The sequence below is a fragment of the Procambarus clarkii genome, chromosome 35 (genome assembly GCF_040958095.1).
Source record: "Procambarus clarkii isolate CNS0578487 chromosome 35, FALCON_Pclarkii_2.0, whole genome shotgun sequence".
Lineage (NCBI taxonomy): Eukaryota > Metazoa > Arthropoda > Malacostraca > Decapoda > Cambaridae > Procambarus > Procambarus clarkii.
Window position 1 is genome coordinate 21,390,194 of NC_091184.1, and position 16,133 is coordinate 21,406,326.

The 16,133-nt window shown below is 37.2% G+C and overlaps 2 long non-coding RNA genes across 5 annotated transcripts in view; one reads left to right on the forward strand and one right to left on the reverse strand.

Annotated features, from left to right (window-relative positions):
- Positions 1–387: 387 nt before the first annotated feature.
- LOC138371383 (uncharacterized) lies at positions 388–15,772 on the reverse strand. Of its 4 annotated transcripts, none has more exons than XR_011230427.1 (5): positions 15,582–15,772; positions 14,855–15,072; positions 10,964–11,123; positions 10,166–10,272; positions 388–918 (listed from the first exon to the last, which is right to left on the reverse strand). It is a non-coding gene; the product is annotated as an uncharacterized lncRNA (long non-coding RNA). The 4 variants fall into 4 exon arrangements; XR_011230426.1 differs by having other exon boundaries at positions 14,837–15,072; XR_011230428.1 differs by lacking the exon at positions 10,964–11,123 and having other exon boundaries at positions 395–918; positions 15,582–15,763.
- LOC138371384 (uncharacterized) overlaps positions 15,590–16,133 on the forward strand; it is a 130,483-nt gene continuing 129,939 nt past the window's right edge. The window contains exon 1 of the long non-coding RNA XR_011230429.1: positions 15,590–15,726. This is a non-coding gene — a long non-coding RNA (uncharacterized lncRNA). The remainder of the gene's footprint in view (positions 15,727–16,133) is intronic.

The following is a 16,133-nucleotide window of genomic DNA, read 5'->3' on the forward strand; positions in this document are numbered from 1 at the left end:
GAGAGAAAGGGAGGGGGAGAGAGAGAGAGAGAGAGAGAGAGAGGGCCAGAGCCAGAGAGAAAGAGAGAGCCAGAGAGAGAGAGAGAGCAAGAGAGCCAGAGAGAGAGAGAGAGCAAGAGAGCCAGAGAGAGAGCAAGAGAGCCAGAGAGAGAGCAAGAGAGCCAGAGAGAGAGCAAGAGAGCCAGAGAGAGAAAGAGAGCAAGAGAGAGAGAGCAAGAGAGCCAGAGAGAGCAAGAGAGCCAGAGCAAGAGAGAGCGAGAGAGAGAGCGAGAGAGAGAGAGCGAGAGAGAGCGAGAGAGAGAGCGAGAGAGAGCGAGAGAGAGCGAGAGAGAGCGAGAGAGAGAGAGAGAGAGAGAGAGAGAGAGAGAGAGAGAGAGAGAGAGAGAGAGAGAGAGAGAGAGAGAGAGAGAGAGAGCGAGAGAGAGCGAGAGAGAGAGAGAGAGAGACAGACAGACAGACAGAAAGACACACACACAACAAAAGAGGAGACAGAACAAAATTAAGGCAAGGAGAGAGAAGACAGAACAGAAACAACAGAGAGAGGAGAGAAATGAGAAATCATTGAAGAGAAGGGGAAGAGAAACACAAGATAAGAAAAAAATACAAGAAAAATATACAAGATAAAAATGACATAAATGAATACCACAAATATAAAAAGTAAAGGAAGAGAGAAGCTAGAAGAGACAGGAAACGAGAGGTGTTAGAAGAGAGGAGGAAAGGAGAGATTAAAAGTTAAGAAAAACAGGAGAGAAACGTAAAAGAAATAAAAAAAAGGGACATTTGTGAGGAGAGAAAATAAAGAGACCAGAGAAGACCATATATCAAGAGTGTGAGGATAAAGACTTATATATTTTCTTAGTAGACATCCTCTGGCTCTTGTTGCCCCTCTTGTATACGAATTGTACTTGCAAGCTTTCCCTGAAAAGATATTAACAAAATTAATATTTAATTATTTATTTATATAAATTACACACACACAAACTTTATATATTATATATATATATATATATATTATATATATATATATATATATATATATATATATATACATATTTATATATATATATATATATATATATATATATATATATATATATATATATATATATATATATATATATATATATATATATAATTTCGTAAACCTCACCCTGTAAACATTCATGTTTCTACATGTTAAACAAGCTACGAGGATGAGGGAAGGGGATGTTCCCTCCATGCTGGATATTATATTTACCAGGAAAGAGAAAGATATATTTATCATTCAGTACCTCCCTCCTTTGGTACCTCCCTTTTCCTCCTTTCAGTACCTCCCTCCTTTTACCCAAGTGACATTGTCACTTGGGTAAAAGTGACCATGTCTTTTTGGGAATAAAGTATGCAATGCATTATAATCTGGAAGAAAATGAGCTTGAAGCAGTTGAAAAACCTGACTTGTGGAGAGGTCATTATGGAGAACTCAGTTATTTCCTTATGGAATTTGACAAACACTTCCTGTTAGGACATGAAGTAAATGAGATGTATGTCAAGTTTTGTGAAATATATGATAATGGCACAACAAAATTTATACTAAAGCAGAGATGCAGAACTAGGAAAAAGGGAAAAATTGCCCAAACATACAAGCAATACAAAGATGCGAGAAACAACAATAACAGTAAGGAGAGGGGCAGAAAGACTATGACTTTCGGTCATATTCAACAACACAAATATACATACACACACACACATTATTGGAAAAAATTGGAATTGGAATATTGGAAAAAATAATTAAAACTAAATGGGTAGAACACCTGGAGAGAAATGATATAATTTCAGACAGACAGTATGGTTTTCGATTTGGAAGATCCTGTGTATCGAATTTACTCAGTTTCTATGATCGAGCAACAGATATATTACAGGAAAGAGATGGTTGGGTTGACTGCATCTATCTGGACCTAAAAAAGGCATTCGACAGAGTTCCACATAGAGAGGTTGTTCTGGAAACTGGAAAATATTGGAGGGGTGACAGGTAAGCTTCTAACATGGATGAAAAATTTTCTGACTGATAGAAAAATGAGGGCAGTAATCAGAGGCAATGTATCGGACTGGAGAAATGTCACAAGTGGAGTACCACAGGGTTCAGTTCTTGCACCAGTGATGTTTATTGTCTACATAAATGATCTACCAGTTGGTATACAGAATTACATGAACATGTTTGCTGAGGATGCTAAGATAATAGGAAGGATAAGAAATTTAGATGATTGTCATGCCCTTCAAGAAAACCTGGATAAAATAAGTATATGGAGCACCACTTGGCAAATGGAATTTAATGTTAATAAATGCCATGTTATGGAATGTGGAACAGGAGAACATAGACCCCACACAACCTATACATTATGTGAGAAATCTTTAAAGAATTCTGATAAAGAAAGAGATCTAGGGGTGGTTCTAGATAGAAAACTATCACCTGAGAACCACATAAAGAATATTGTGCGAGGAGCCTATGCTACGCTTTCTAACTTTAGAATTGCGTTTAAATACATGGATGGTGATATACTAAAGAAATTGTTCATGACTTTTGTTACGCCAAAGCTAGAATATGCACAGCTGTTGTGTGGTGCCCAACAACAGAAGTTGGCCCATATCTTAAGAAGCACATCAACAAACTGGAAAAGGTGCAAAGACATGCTACTAAGTGGCTCCCAGAACTGAAGGGCAAGAGCTACGAGGAGAGGTTAGAGGCATTAAATATGCCAAAACTAAAAGACAGAAGAAAGAGGTGATATGATCACTACATACAAAATAGTATCAGGAATTGATAAAATCGACAGCGAAGATTTCCTGAGACCTGGAACTTCAAGAACAGGAGGTCATAGATTGAAACTAGCTTAACACAGATGCTAAAGAAATATAAGAAAATTCACTTTCGCAAATAGCGTGGTAGACGGTTGGAACAAGTTAGGTGAGAAGGTGGTGGAGGCCAAGACTGTCAGTAGTTTCAAAGCGTTATATGACAAAGAGTGCTGGGAAGACGGTCTCATCCTGTAACTACACTTAGGTATTTACACACACACTATATATATATATATATATATATATGTCGTACCTAATAGCCAGAACGTACTTATCAGCCTACTATTCAAGGCCCGATTTGCCTAATAAGCCAAGTTTTCATGAATTAATGTTTTTTCGACTACCTAACCTACCTAACCTAACCTAACCTAACTTTTTCTGCTACCTAACCGAACCTAACCTATGAAGATAGGTTAGGTTAGGTTAGGTAGGGTTGGTTAGGTTCGGTCATATATCTACGTTAATTTTAACTCCATTAAAAAAAAATTGACCTCATACATAATGGAATGGGTAGCTTTATCATTTCGTAAGAAAAAAACTAGAGAAAACATATTAATTCATGAAAACTTGGCTTATTAGGCAAATCGGGCCTTGCATTGTAGGCTGATAAGTGCGTTCTGGCTACTAGGTACGACATATATATAAATATATATATATATATATATATATATATATATATATATATATATATATATATATGTCGTACCTAGTAGCCAGAACTCACTTCTCAGCCTACTATTCAAGGCCCGATTTGCCTAATAAGCCAAGTTTCCCTGAATTAATATATTTACTATAATTTTTTTCTTATGAAATAATAAAGCAACCCTTTTCTCTATGTATGAGGTCAATTTTTTTTTATTGGAGTTAAAATTAACGTAGATATATGACCGAACCTAACCAACCCTACCTAACCTAACCTAACCTATATTTATAGGTAAGGTTAGGTTAGGTAGCCAAAAAAAGCTAGGTTAGGTTAGGTTAGGTAGGTTAGGTAGACGAAAGAAAATTAATTCATGAAAACTTGGCTTATTAGGCAAATCGGGCCTTGAATAGTAGGCTGAGAAGTGCGTTCTGGCTACTAGGTACGACATATATATATATATATATATTAGTATATTTTGGTAGCAGTCTTTCCTGTAGACATATTTTATTAAATATGACCGAAAAAGTAAGATTAATAATTCTAACACGAATTTTCTCAATCTTTCGTACATTATGCTTCACTGTTGGAGGTAAATCAAAAATCACTTCTCCAAAATTCATTTTTATTTCTAGTCTGACGCGACACGGGCGCGTTTCGTAAAACTTATTACATTTTCAAAGACTTCACATATACACAACTGATTAGAACTTGCGTTTCCCTGATTTTATATCTACATTTGAGTGAGGTGGGAAGGGTGATGTGGCATTACATTTGAGTAAGGTGGGAAGGATGATGTGGCATTAGAGGATATTAATAGGGTATTAAAAGTATCAACACAAGACAGAACACGAAACAATGGATATTGAATAGAAGTGTTTGTAGAAAGCCTATTGGTCCATATTTCTTGATGCTTCTATATTGGAGCGGAGTCTTGAGGTGGGTAGAATATAGTTGTGCAATAATTGGCTGTTGATTGCTGGTGTTGACTTCTTGATGTGTAGTGCCTCGCAAACGTCGAGCCGCCTGCTATCGCTGTATCTATCGATGATTTCTGTGTTGTTTACTAGGATTTCTCTGGCGATGGTTTGGTTATGGGAAGAGATTATATGTTCCTTAATGGAGCCCTGTTGTTTATGCATCGTTAAACGCCTAGAAAGAGATGTTGTTGTCTTGCCTATATACTGGGTTTTTTGGAGCTTACAGTCCCCAAGTGGGCATTTGAAGGCATAGACGACGTTAGTCTCTTTTAAAGCGTTCTGTTTCGTGTCTGGAGAGTTTCTCATGAGTAGGCTGGCCGTTTTTCTGGTTTTATAGTAAATCGTCAGTTGTATCCTCTGATTTTTGTCTGTAGGGATAACGTTTCTATTAACAATATCTTTCAGGACCCTTTCCTCTGTTTTATGAGCTGTGGAAAAGAAGTTCCTGTAAAATAGTCTAATAGGGGGTATAGGTGTTGTGTTAGTTGTCTCTTCGGAGGTTGCATGGCTTTTCACTTTCCTTCTTATGATGTCTTGGATGAAACCATTGGAGAAGCCGTTATTGACTAGAACCTGCCTTACCCTACAGAGTTCTTCGTCGACTTGCTTCCATTCTGAGCTGTGGCTGAGAGCACGGTCGACGTATGCGTTAACAACACTCCTCTTGTACCTGTCAGGGCAGTCGCTGTTGGCATTTAGGCACATTCCTATGTTTGTTTCCTTTGTGTAGACTGCAGTGTGGAAACCTCCGCCCTTTTCCATGACTGTTACATCTAGAAAAGGCAGCTTCCCATCCTTTTCCGTCTCGTAAGTGAAACGCAGCACGGAACTCTGCTCAAATGCCTCCTTCAGCTCCTGCAGATGTCTGACATCAGGTACCTGTGTAAAAATGTCGTCAACATACCTGCAGTATATGGCCGGTTTCAAGTTCATGTCGACTAAGACTTTTTGCTCGATGGTACCCATGTAGAAGTTTGCAAACAGGACACCTAGGGGAGAACCCATAGCGACCCCATCTACTTGCTTATACATGTGCCCATCCGGGCTCAAGAAGGGTGCCTCTTTAGTACAAGCTTGGAGTAGTTTCCTCAGAATACTTTCTGGCATGTCAAGAGGAGTACAGGCTGGATCACGATACACTCTGTCGGCTATCATTCCGATTGTCTCGTCCACAGGTACGTTGGTGAACAGCGATTCTACGTCCAACGAGGCTCTTATCCCTGTGGCCCGTGCGCCCCGCAGTAAGTCCACAAATTCCTTTGGAGACTTCAGGCTGAAGGCGCAAGGAACATAAGGAGTCAGCAGGCCGTTGAGTCGCTTCGCCAATCTGTACGTGGGTGTGGGTATCTGGCTAATGATTGGCCGAAGTGGGTTTCCAGGCTTGTGCGTCTTGACATTTCCATACGCATATCCAGGTTTATATTCCCCAATGATCTTTGGCAGGTGGAGTCCGGATTTCTTGGCGTTCACAGTTTCGATCAGTTTGTTGACCTTTGCTTTTAATTCGGCTGTAGTGTCCTTCGTTACCCTTTGGAACTTAGTTTGGTCAGAGAGTATGATGTTCATTTTCGCCAGATATTCGTCTTTTTTAAGAATGACATATATTGGCGACTTGTCACCTCTCCTGACAACCTCCTTATTGCAGAAGGAGGAAAGAATCGAGGCAACTACAGAAGCACCATACTGTCCCCCGAGCTTAGAGCGGCAGCTAAAAGCCTTCGTGAGAACAAGGAGATAGTTGTCAGGAGAGGTGACAAGTCGCCAATATATGTCATTCTTAAAAAAGACGAATATCTGGCGAAAATGAACATCATACTCTCTGACCAAACTAAGTTCCAAAGGGTAACGAAGGACACTACAGCCGAATTAAAAGCAAAGGTCAACAAACTGATCGAAACTGTGAACGCCAAGAAATCCGGACTCCACCTGCCAAAGATCATTGGGGAATATAAACCTGGATATGCGTATGGAAATGTCAAGACGCACAAGCCTGGAAACCCACTTCGGCCAATCATTAGCCAGATACCCACACCCACGTACAGATTGGCGAAGCGACTCAACGGCCTGCTGACTCCTTATGTTCCTTGCGCCTTCAGCCTGAAGTCTCCAAAGGAATTTGTGGACTTACTGTGGGGCGCACGGGCCACAGGGATAAGAGCCTCGTTGGACGTAGAATCGCTGTTCACCAACGTACCTGTGGACGAGACAATCGGAATGATAGCCGACAGAGTGTATCGTGATCCAGCCTGTACTCCTCTTGACATGCCAGAAAGTATTCTGAGGAAACTACTCCAAGCTTGTACTAAAGAGGCACCCTTCTTGAGCCCGGATGGGCACATGTATAAGCAAGTAGATGGGGTCGCTATGGGTTCTCCCCTAGGTGTCCTGTTTGCAAACTTCTACATGGGTACCATCGAGCAAAAAGTCTTAGTCGACATGAACTTGAAACCGGCCATATACTGCAGGTATGTTGACGACATTTTTACACAGGTACCTGATGTCAGACATCTGCAGGAGCTGAAGGAGGCATTTGAGCAGAGTTCCGTGCTGCGTTTCACTTACGAGACGGAAAAGGATGGGAAGCTGCCTTTTCTAGATGTAACAGTCATGGAAAAGGGCGGAGGTTTCCACACTGCAGTCTACACAAAGGAAACAAACATAGGAATGTGCCTAAATGCCAACAGCGACTGCCCTGACAGGTACAAGAGGAGTGTTGTTAACGCATACGTCGACCGTGCTCTCAGCCACAGCTCAGAATGGAAGCAAGTCGACGAAGAACTCTGTAGGGTAAGGCAGGTTCTTGTCAATAACGGCTTCTCCAATGGTTTCATCCAAGACATCATAAGAAGGAAAGTGAAAAGCCATGCAACCTCCGAAGAGACAACTAACACAACACCTATACCCCCTATTAGACTATTTTACAGGAACTTCTTTTCCACAGCTCATAAAACAGAGGAAAGGGTCCTGAAAGATATTGTTAATAGAAACGTTATCCCTACAGACAAAAATCAGAGGATACAACTGACGATTTACTATAAAACCAGAAAAACGGCCAGCCTACTCATGAGAAACTCTCCAGACACGAAACAGAACGCTTTAAAAGAGACTAACGTCGTCTATGCCTTCAAATGCCCACTTGGGGACTGTAAGCTCCAAAAAACCCAGTATATAGGCAAGACAACAACATCTCTTTCTAGGCGTTTAACGATGCATAAACAACAGGGCTCCATTAAGGAACATATAATCTCTTCCCATAACCAAACCATCGCCAGAGAAATCCTAGTAAACAACACAGAAATCATCGATAGATACAGCGATAGCAGGCGGCTCGACGTTTGCGAGGCACTACACATCAAGAAGTCAACACCAGCAATCAACAGCCAATTATTGCACAACTATATTCTACCCACCTCAAGACTCCGCTCCAATATAGAAGCATCAAGAAATATGGACCAATAGGCTTTCTACAAACACTTCTATTCAATATCCATTGTTTCGTGTTCTGTCTTGTGTTGATACTTTTAATACCCTATTAATATCCTCTAATGCCACATCATCCTTCCCACCTTACTCAAATGTAATGCCACATCACCCTTCCCACCTCACTCAAATGTAGATATAAAATCAGGGAAACGCAAGTTCTAATCAGTTGTGTATATGTGAAGTCTTTGAAAATGTAATAAGTTTTACGAAACGCGCCCGTGTCGCGTCAGACTAGAAATAAAAATGAATTTTGGAGAAGTGATTTTTGATTTACCTCCAACAGTGAAGCATAATGTACGAAAGATTGAGAAAATTCGTGTTAGAATTATTAATCTTACTTTTTCGGTCATATTTAATAAAATATATATATATATATGTCGTACCTAGTAGCCAGAATGCACTTTTCAGCCTACTATGCAAGGCCCGATTTGCCTAATAAGCCAAGTTTTCATTAATTAATATATTTTCTCTATTTTTTTTCTTATGAAATGATAAAGCTATCCATTTCATTATGTATGAGGTCAATTCTTTTTTTATTGGAGTTAAAATTAATATAGATATATGACCGAACCTAACCAACCCTACCTAAACTATCTTTAGAGGTTAGGTTAGGTAGCTGAAAATGTTAGGTTAGGTAGTCGAAAAAACATTAATTCATGAAAACTTGGCTTATTAGGCAAATCGGGCCTTGTATAGTAGGCTGAGATGTGCGTTCTGGCTACTAGGTACGACACACACACACACACACACACACACACACACACACACACACACACACACACACACACACACACACAATATATATATATATATATATATATATATATATATATATATATATATATATATATATATATATATGTCGTACCTAGTAGCCAGAACGCACTTCTCAGCCTACTATGCAAGGCCCGATTTGCCTAATAAGCCAAGTTTTCCTGAATTAATATATTTTCTCTAATTTTTTTCTCATGAAATGATAAAGCTACCCATTTCATTACGTATAGCATCAATTTTTTTTTATTGGAGTTAAAATTAACGTAGATATATGACCGAACCTAACCAACCCTACCTAACCTAACCTAACCTATCTTTAAAGGTTAGGTTAGGTTAGGTAGCCGAAAAAGTTAGGTTAGGTTAGGTTAGGTAGGTTAGGTAGTCGAAAAATAATTAATTCATGAAAACTTGGCTTATTAGGCAAATCGGGCCTTGCATAGTAGGCAGAGAAGTGCGTTCTGGCTACTAGGTACGACATATATATATATATATATATATATATGTCGTACCTAGTAGCCAGAACTCACTTCTCAGCCTACTATTCAAGGCCCGATTTGCCTAATAAGCCAAGTTTTCCTGAATAAATATATTTACTATAATTTTTTTCTTATGAAATGATAAAGCAACCCTTTTCTTTATGTATGAGGTCAATTTTTTTTTATTGGAGTTAAAATTAATGTAGATATATGACCGAACCTAACCAACCCTACCTAACCTAACCTAACCTATATTTATAGGTAAGGTTAGGTTAGGTAGCCAAAAAAAGCTAGGTTAGGTTAGGTTAGGTAGGTTAGGTAGACGAAAAAACATTAATTCATGAAAACTTGGCTTATTAGGCAAATCGGGCCTTGAATAGTAGGCTGAGAAGTGCGTTCTGGCTATTAGGTACGACATATATATATATATATATATATATATATATATATATATATATATATATATATGTCGTACCTAGTAGCCAGAACTCACTTCTCAGCCTACTATGCAAGGCCCGATTTGCCTAATAAGCCAAGTTTTCATGAATTAATTGTTTTTCGACTACCTAACCTAACCTAACCTAACTTTCTCTACTACCTAACCTAACCTAACCTATAAAGATAGGTTAGGTTAGGTTAGGTAGGGTTGGTTAGGTTCGGTCATATATCTACGTTAATTTTAACTCCAATAAAAAAACATTGACCTCATACATAATGAAATGGGTAGCTTTATCATTTCATAAGAAAAAAATTATAGAAACTATATTAATTCAGGAAAACTTGGCTTATTAGGCAAATTTGGCCTTGCATAGTAGGCTGAGAAGTGCGTTCTGGCTACTAGGTTAGACATATATATATATATATATATATATATATATATATATATATATATATATATATATATATATATATATATATATATATATATATATATATATCGGACAATTAGGAAAAAAAAAAAAAAAATTAAATTATTTTACCTTGTACCTAGATCCACCAGGCCTGTTTGGTGCATGTTTCAGTACTTCAGAAATCTGGAAGGTCACATCCTCCTCCTCAACTTGTGGATGTGCGTTGATAGATGATTCTGTAAAATTAAGTTATTTATATAATAATAAATTCAGTATAACAATAATATTCTGTAAAATTAAAAGTAATTTATACATCAATCAGATAAAACTCTCCAGAGATGGTGATACACAACATATAAAGGACAAGTTTCAGAACAAAATATGCATTTAGGAATAAGGTTTTGTACATGTAGGTAGCACATGAGAAAATAAGTGGAAGGTGATCAAGTTTATATTAACATGTTAATGGCTTTGTTAAGGCTTTGCAAGAATGAAAAAATATTAATAATATAATATCACCTACCAATTAATTGTACATCATTTATAAGTCAATTATTTGCATTATTATTATTCAATACTAATGATATAAAAATGCATTTTGTAATCTACTATTTATGCAAGTATTAAGCACAGGATCATGAAATAAACTGCAAAATACTGTAATGGATAAACCAATTAATTTTACATTTTCCTATAGCTAAGTCAGTCAGTTCTATTAGCAGCAGAGAACAATTATGCCCAACCTCTATTAAATGAAACAATCTTAAGAGCAAGTGATAGAAATATAATCATTTATGCTTGGGATTATGGAATGGTTCCAAATATGAAAAATATCAAGTTTTTTGGTTAAAATTTTTTAACTTAAAATTTACATTTTTAAGTGAATTTTAAACTTTAAAAAAATTATTTAATTTTTTGGTTACTTACTTAAAATAACATTATATAGTTCTTGTTTTTGTAGAAATGCCAATTTCTTCTTTTGCCCTTCCAGACTGTATAGTGACCACAGGCCGTTTGTTCATATCTTCATTATTCTTCGAACCATGGTTGCACAATCAGACCCACGTACACTGGTTAAAAGCATCACCTAAAAGCAACAACAAAAATGTAGTACACTGACGAATTTTGAATATATATATATATATATATATATATATATATATATATATATATATATATATATATATATATATATATATATATATACTGTATATATATATATATATATATATATATATACTGTATATATATATATATATATATATATATATATATATATATATATATATATATATATATATATATATATATATATATATATATATATATATATATATATATATATATATATATATATATATATATATATATATATATATATTAGTTGATTTTATACCCGCATTAGGTCAGGTGATAATACAATGGTGATAATAAAGCCATTCACAACTGCAGGCCTAATAAAAAAAGGAGGTGGCATAGCAATATCTTACAAAGATACCTTCATCTGCAATAGTCTCATTAGTAATAGAGACGACTATTGTGAATATACCTTTGCCAAGTTCTCCAGTAAATCCCTTAAATCCTCCTTGACTATAAGTGCCATCTATAGATTTCCCAATACCGACATAGCTTCATTCTCAGATAACGTAAGGAATCTTATCATAAATAACAATCTCAACAAAAATCAAACCAACTTAGTGGTTTGTAATGGTGAACAAAACATGCAGATACTTATATATAACCTGTGAATAGAGTGTAATAACACCAAAACTATTTGTTTATTGTTTTATGACCATAATAATTGAATCACTAATATGATTCACTAATATATAATCCTAATAATAATCACTAATATATAATCCATTGAGCATGCTGCATCTCTTTCAGTCTCTTTGCAATTTGAACAAGAGGGTTTTTAATTGATCGAACCATATTCTTAAAGTAAAGTAAATGAGATGTATTCCATATTTTGCAAAATATACGATGAAGGCACACAAACATTCATACCAAAACTGAAGGGCAGGATTTATGAGGAGACATTAGAGGCATTAAATATTCCAAACTAGAAGACAGAAGGAAAAGAGGAGATATGATCACTACGTACAAAACAGTAACAGGAATTGATAAACTTGATAGGGAAGATTTCCCGAGACCTGGAATTTCAAGAACAAGAGGTTATAGATTTAAACGAACTAAACAAAGATGCCGAAGAAATGTAAGACAATTCACTTTTGCAAACAGAATGGTAAACGGTTGGAACATGTTAGGTGAGAAGGTGGTGGAGGCCAAATCCGTCAAAAGTTTCAAAGCATTATATGACAGAGTGCTGGGAAAATGGGACACCACGAGTGTAGCTCTCCATCCATCTGATTGATAACCCAAATGAATTTTTCATGGATATGATACCAACATCAAATCATAAATCAGATGTGATCCTATCCCCACTGGATTTTGAAGAAGCCATAGACAGTATGCCTATGCACTCTGCACCAGGCCCTGACTCTTGGAACTCTATATTCATCAAGAACTGTAAAAAACGTTATCGCAGGCCCTTCACATTCTTTGGAGACAAAGCCAAGATACTGGCATTGTCCCTGACATACTAAAAACAGCAGAGATAGCACCGCCCCATAAAGGAGGAAATAAGGCAGAGGCAAAAAACTACAGACCGATAGCACTAACATCGCACATCATAAAAATCTTTGAGAGAATGCTAAGAAGTAAGATCACAAAATACATGGAATCACAGCATCTCCATAACCCCAGACAACATGGTTTCAGAACAGGGCGCTCTTGCCTATCACAGTTGCTGGACCACTCTGACATGGCACTAGATGCCATGGAAGACAAACAAAACGCTTTGACAAAAAAAAGCCTTTGACAAATGTGACCATTGTGTTATTGCACATAAAATGCGTTCAAAAGGAATTACCGGAAAAATAGGCAGATGGATATACAACTTCCTGACTAATAGAACCCAATGTGTAGTAGTCAACAAAATAAAATCTGGACCATCAACCGTAAAGAGCTCAGTCCCCAAGCGTACTGTGCTTGCTCCAATACTTTTTCTCATCCTCATATCGGACATAGACAAGGACACAACCTATAGTACTTGATCATCCTTTGCAGATGACACTAGAATCTTCACGAGAGTAGGCAACATAGAGGACACGGCAAACCTCCAATCAGATGTAAATCAGGTCTTTCTATGGGCTACAGAAAATAACATGGTGATTAACGAACATAAGTTTCAGCTCATGCGCTACGGAAAAAATAAAAAATATAAAAACGGAAACCACTTACAAAACTCAGTCAAATCATAACATTGAACGGAAAAGCAACGTAAAGGATTTGGGTGTACTGATGTCAGAAGGCCTTACATTTAAAGAACACAATAAAGTAGCCGTCACAACTGCAAGAAAAATGACAGGATAGATAACAAGAACTTTTCACACTAGAGATGCTATACCGATGATGATAGTTTTCAAGACGCTAGTGCTCTCTAGAGTGGAATACTGCTGCATAATGAAAGCCCCTTTCAAAGCTGGAGAAATTACTGACCTATACTTATGCATTTATCTTCGGTTTAACACAACAGGCACCAGACACACGCTAGGCATCATACACACTAGGATAAAACAAACATTAGGCCAGAAGTCAGAAAAGAATTCAAAGAATTTTACTGGAAAGGCTTGCTGTTAGGAAAGGAAGTAATTGAGATGAATTAATGCACAGTATGTCAATTTTGTGAAATATATGATAAAGGAACAAAAACATTTATACCAAAACAAAGATGCAGAACTAGGAAACAGGATTTGTTCAACTGAAATTTCAAGACGGACAGAGACCAAAAGACACAAAAATGGAATCAATATACGAAGGGGCCAAACCCCCAAACATACCAGTAATACAAAGAGAAACTACTACACGGCAGTGAGGAGAGAGGCAGAAAGAAATTTTGAAAAAAAGGAACAAACAAATGTAAAGTAGAACAAATCATATTCTATAAATACAGCAACAACCAATTGCAGGTAAAGGATAATATTCAGAGCTTTTAAATGCATGGATGGCGAAATACTCAAGAAATTGTTCACGACTTTTGTTAGACCAAAGTTGGAATATGCAGCGGTTGTATGGTGCCCATATCTTAAGAAGCACATAAACAAACTGGAAAAGGTGCAAAGACATGCTACTAAGTGGCTCCCAGAACTGAAGGACAAGAACTATGAGGAGAGGTTAGAGGCATTAAATATACCAAATATACTACACAAATATATATACTACACATGCACAATAAACTACCCTACACAGGCTGAGTATGGTGTGTACAATAAATTATTAGCTAAAAGATAAGACTGAGTTTGTATAAATGGGGGTTAAGTCAGAGTGGGAAAATGTAAGTGGAGTGCCTAAAAACCCTGTCCTGGGACCTCTGTAATTCATAATATATACAAATAATTTAGACTCAGGTTTGATCAGCAATATTTGAAAATTTCCAGACGATACAAAAGGGATTTTTTTCTGGATTCAGGATTATTTTTTTATGGCTGAAAACAGGTTTTCAGCAATAAAAGAAATACAGTATTGCTGGAACAACCGTCGACATCTTCAAGAGAAAACCTGAACATCTTCAAGAAGTGAAGATGACCTTGAGAAGAAGTATAGGTTGGGAGAAGTATAGGTTAGGAATTGTCTCCAAAGAATTCTCAAAGAATTACTCGTTATTGCTATCCAAGATAATTAGACGAGCCAAAGCTAAATACTACGAAGATAAATTTACCCAAATAAAGAGTACCTTACCTAAAAATATGTATGTACCTTACGTAAATAAACATTTGATTTTGAAGTGCCGGACAAACAAGGCTGTGGTGGATATGTGGGCCTGAGGGGCCTGTCCAAGCAACAGCCTGTTGGACCAAGCTCTCACATGTCAAGCCTGGCCTTGGAAGGGCTTGGTGAGTAGAACTACCACCAGAACCCTATAATGCATGTATCAAGGTGTCCAGGCAGTGAGCACCACATAATGCAGTGCAGTCCTGTAAGAATAAGCACAGTAAGTATGGGCATGGAGGGGGTGCAGCAGTGGCTTGTGAAGGGCTGGAGAGTAAATGGACATGCCCAGGGGTAAAAAGCATTAGGGTAACAGAACATAGCCCATAAAAATAGTAATGACTGTGAATGAATAATTATATGAATGCAATAATACTTCATATCTCAATAGGAATACTAAGCAGGGTGCAAGACAAGGTACTGGTGGTGATAGTGGTTGGTACAAGTCCTCACATCCCCACAGACACCAGTAACAGCCCTCACCTCCCAACACAGTACCCTTGTAGCGAGTTAATCTTATACTCGCTTCATTATCTTATAGCATAACTAATTAACACTAATTACAGAAGCTACACAGGTGATACTTTGGTGTGAGTTGAGCGCACCGAGCGTCGGTATCGCTACACCCTTGTTCCTTAACAACCCTTTGGACCTTTATTACAGAAAAATAGAATCAATTAATTTAATAAAATATAAAATATAAGTGCTTACTTACGATAATACTATCGGTGGAACACAAAATCTTCTTCTTCTTGATAGTAGGTGCAGTTTGCATGAAGGGTTGGTCCTCGCCATGACTGAACTGACGACAAAATGGCCGATGTGTTGATATGGCGTCAGGTGACGCTGTGACGTCACAGGTGAGGGACGCTTTGCGCATTACTCCCTCGTACTTAAAAAGTACTACAGGTACTTTTTGGTTTTATTTTTGAATATGGCAGAAGTTGGACAGCTTTTCAAATCATTATAAGGGAGTGAGTTCCATAGACTAGGTCCCTTTATTTACATAGAGTGTTTACATAGATTAAGTTTGACTCTGGGGATATCAAAGAGATATTTATGTCTGGTGGGGACGTGGCCATGTGTTCTATTACATCTGTCCAGGAAGAGTTTCAGAACAGGGTTTGCAGTTAGAAAAAGGGCTTTATAAACGTAATTTACACAGGAGAATGTATGGAGTGAATTTGTTTAGCATGTTTAAGGATTTGAACAAGGGAGCTGTGTGTTGTCTGAAGGTAGAGTTAGTTATTGTCCTGATAGCAGATTT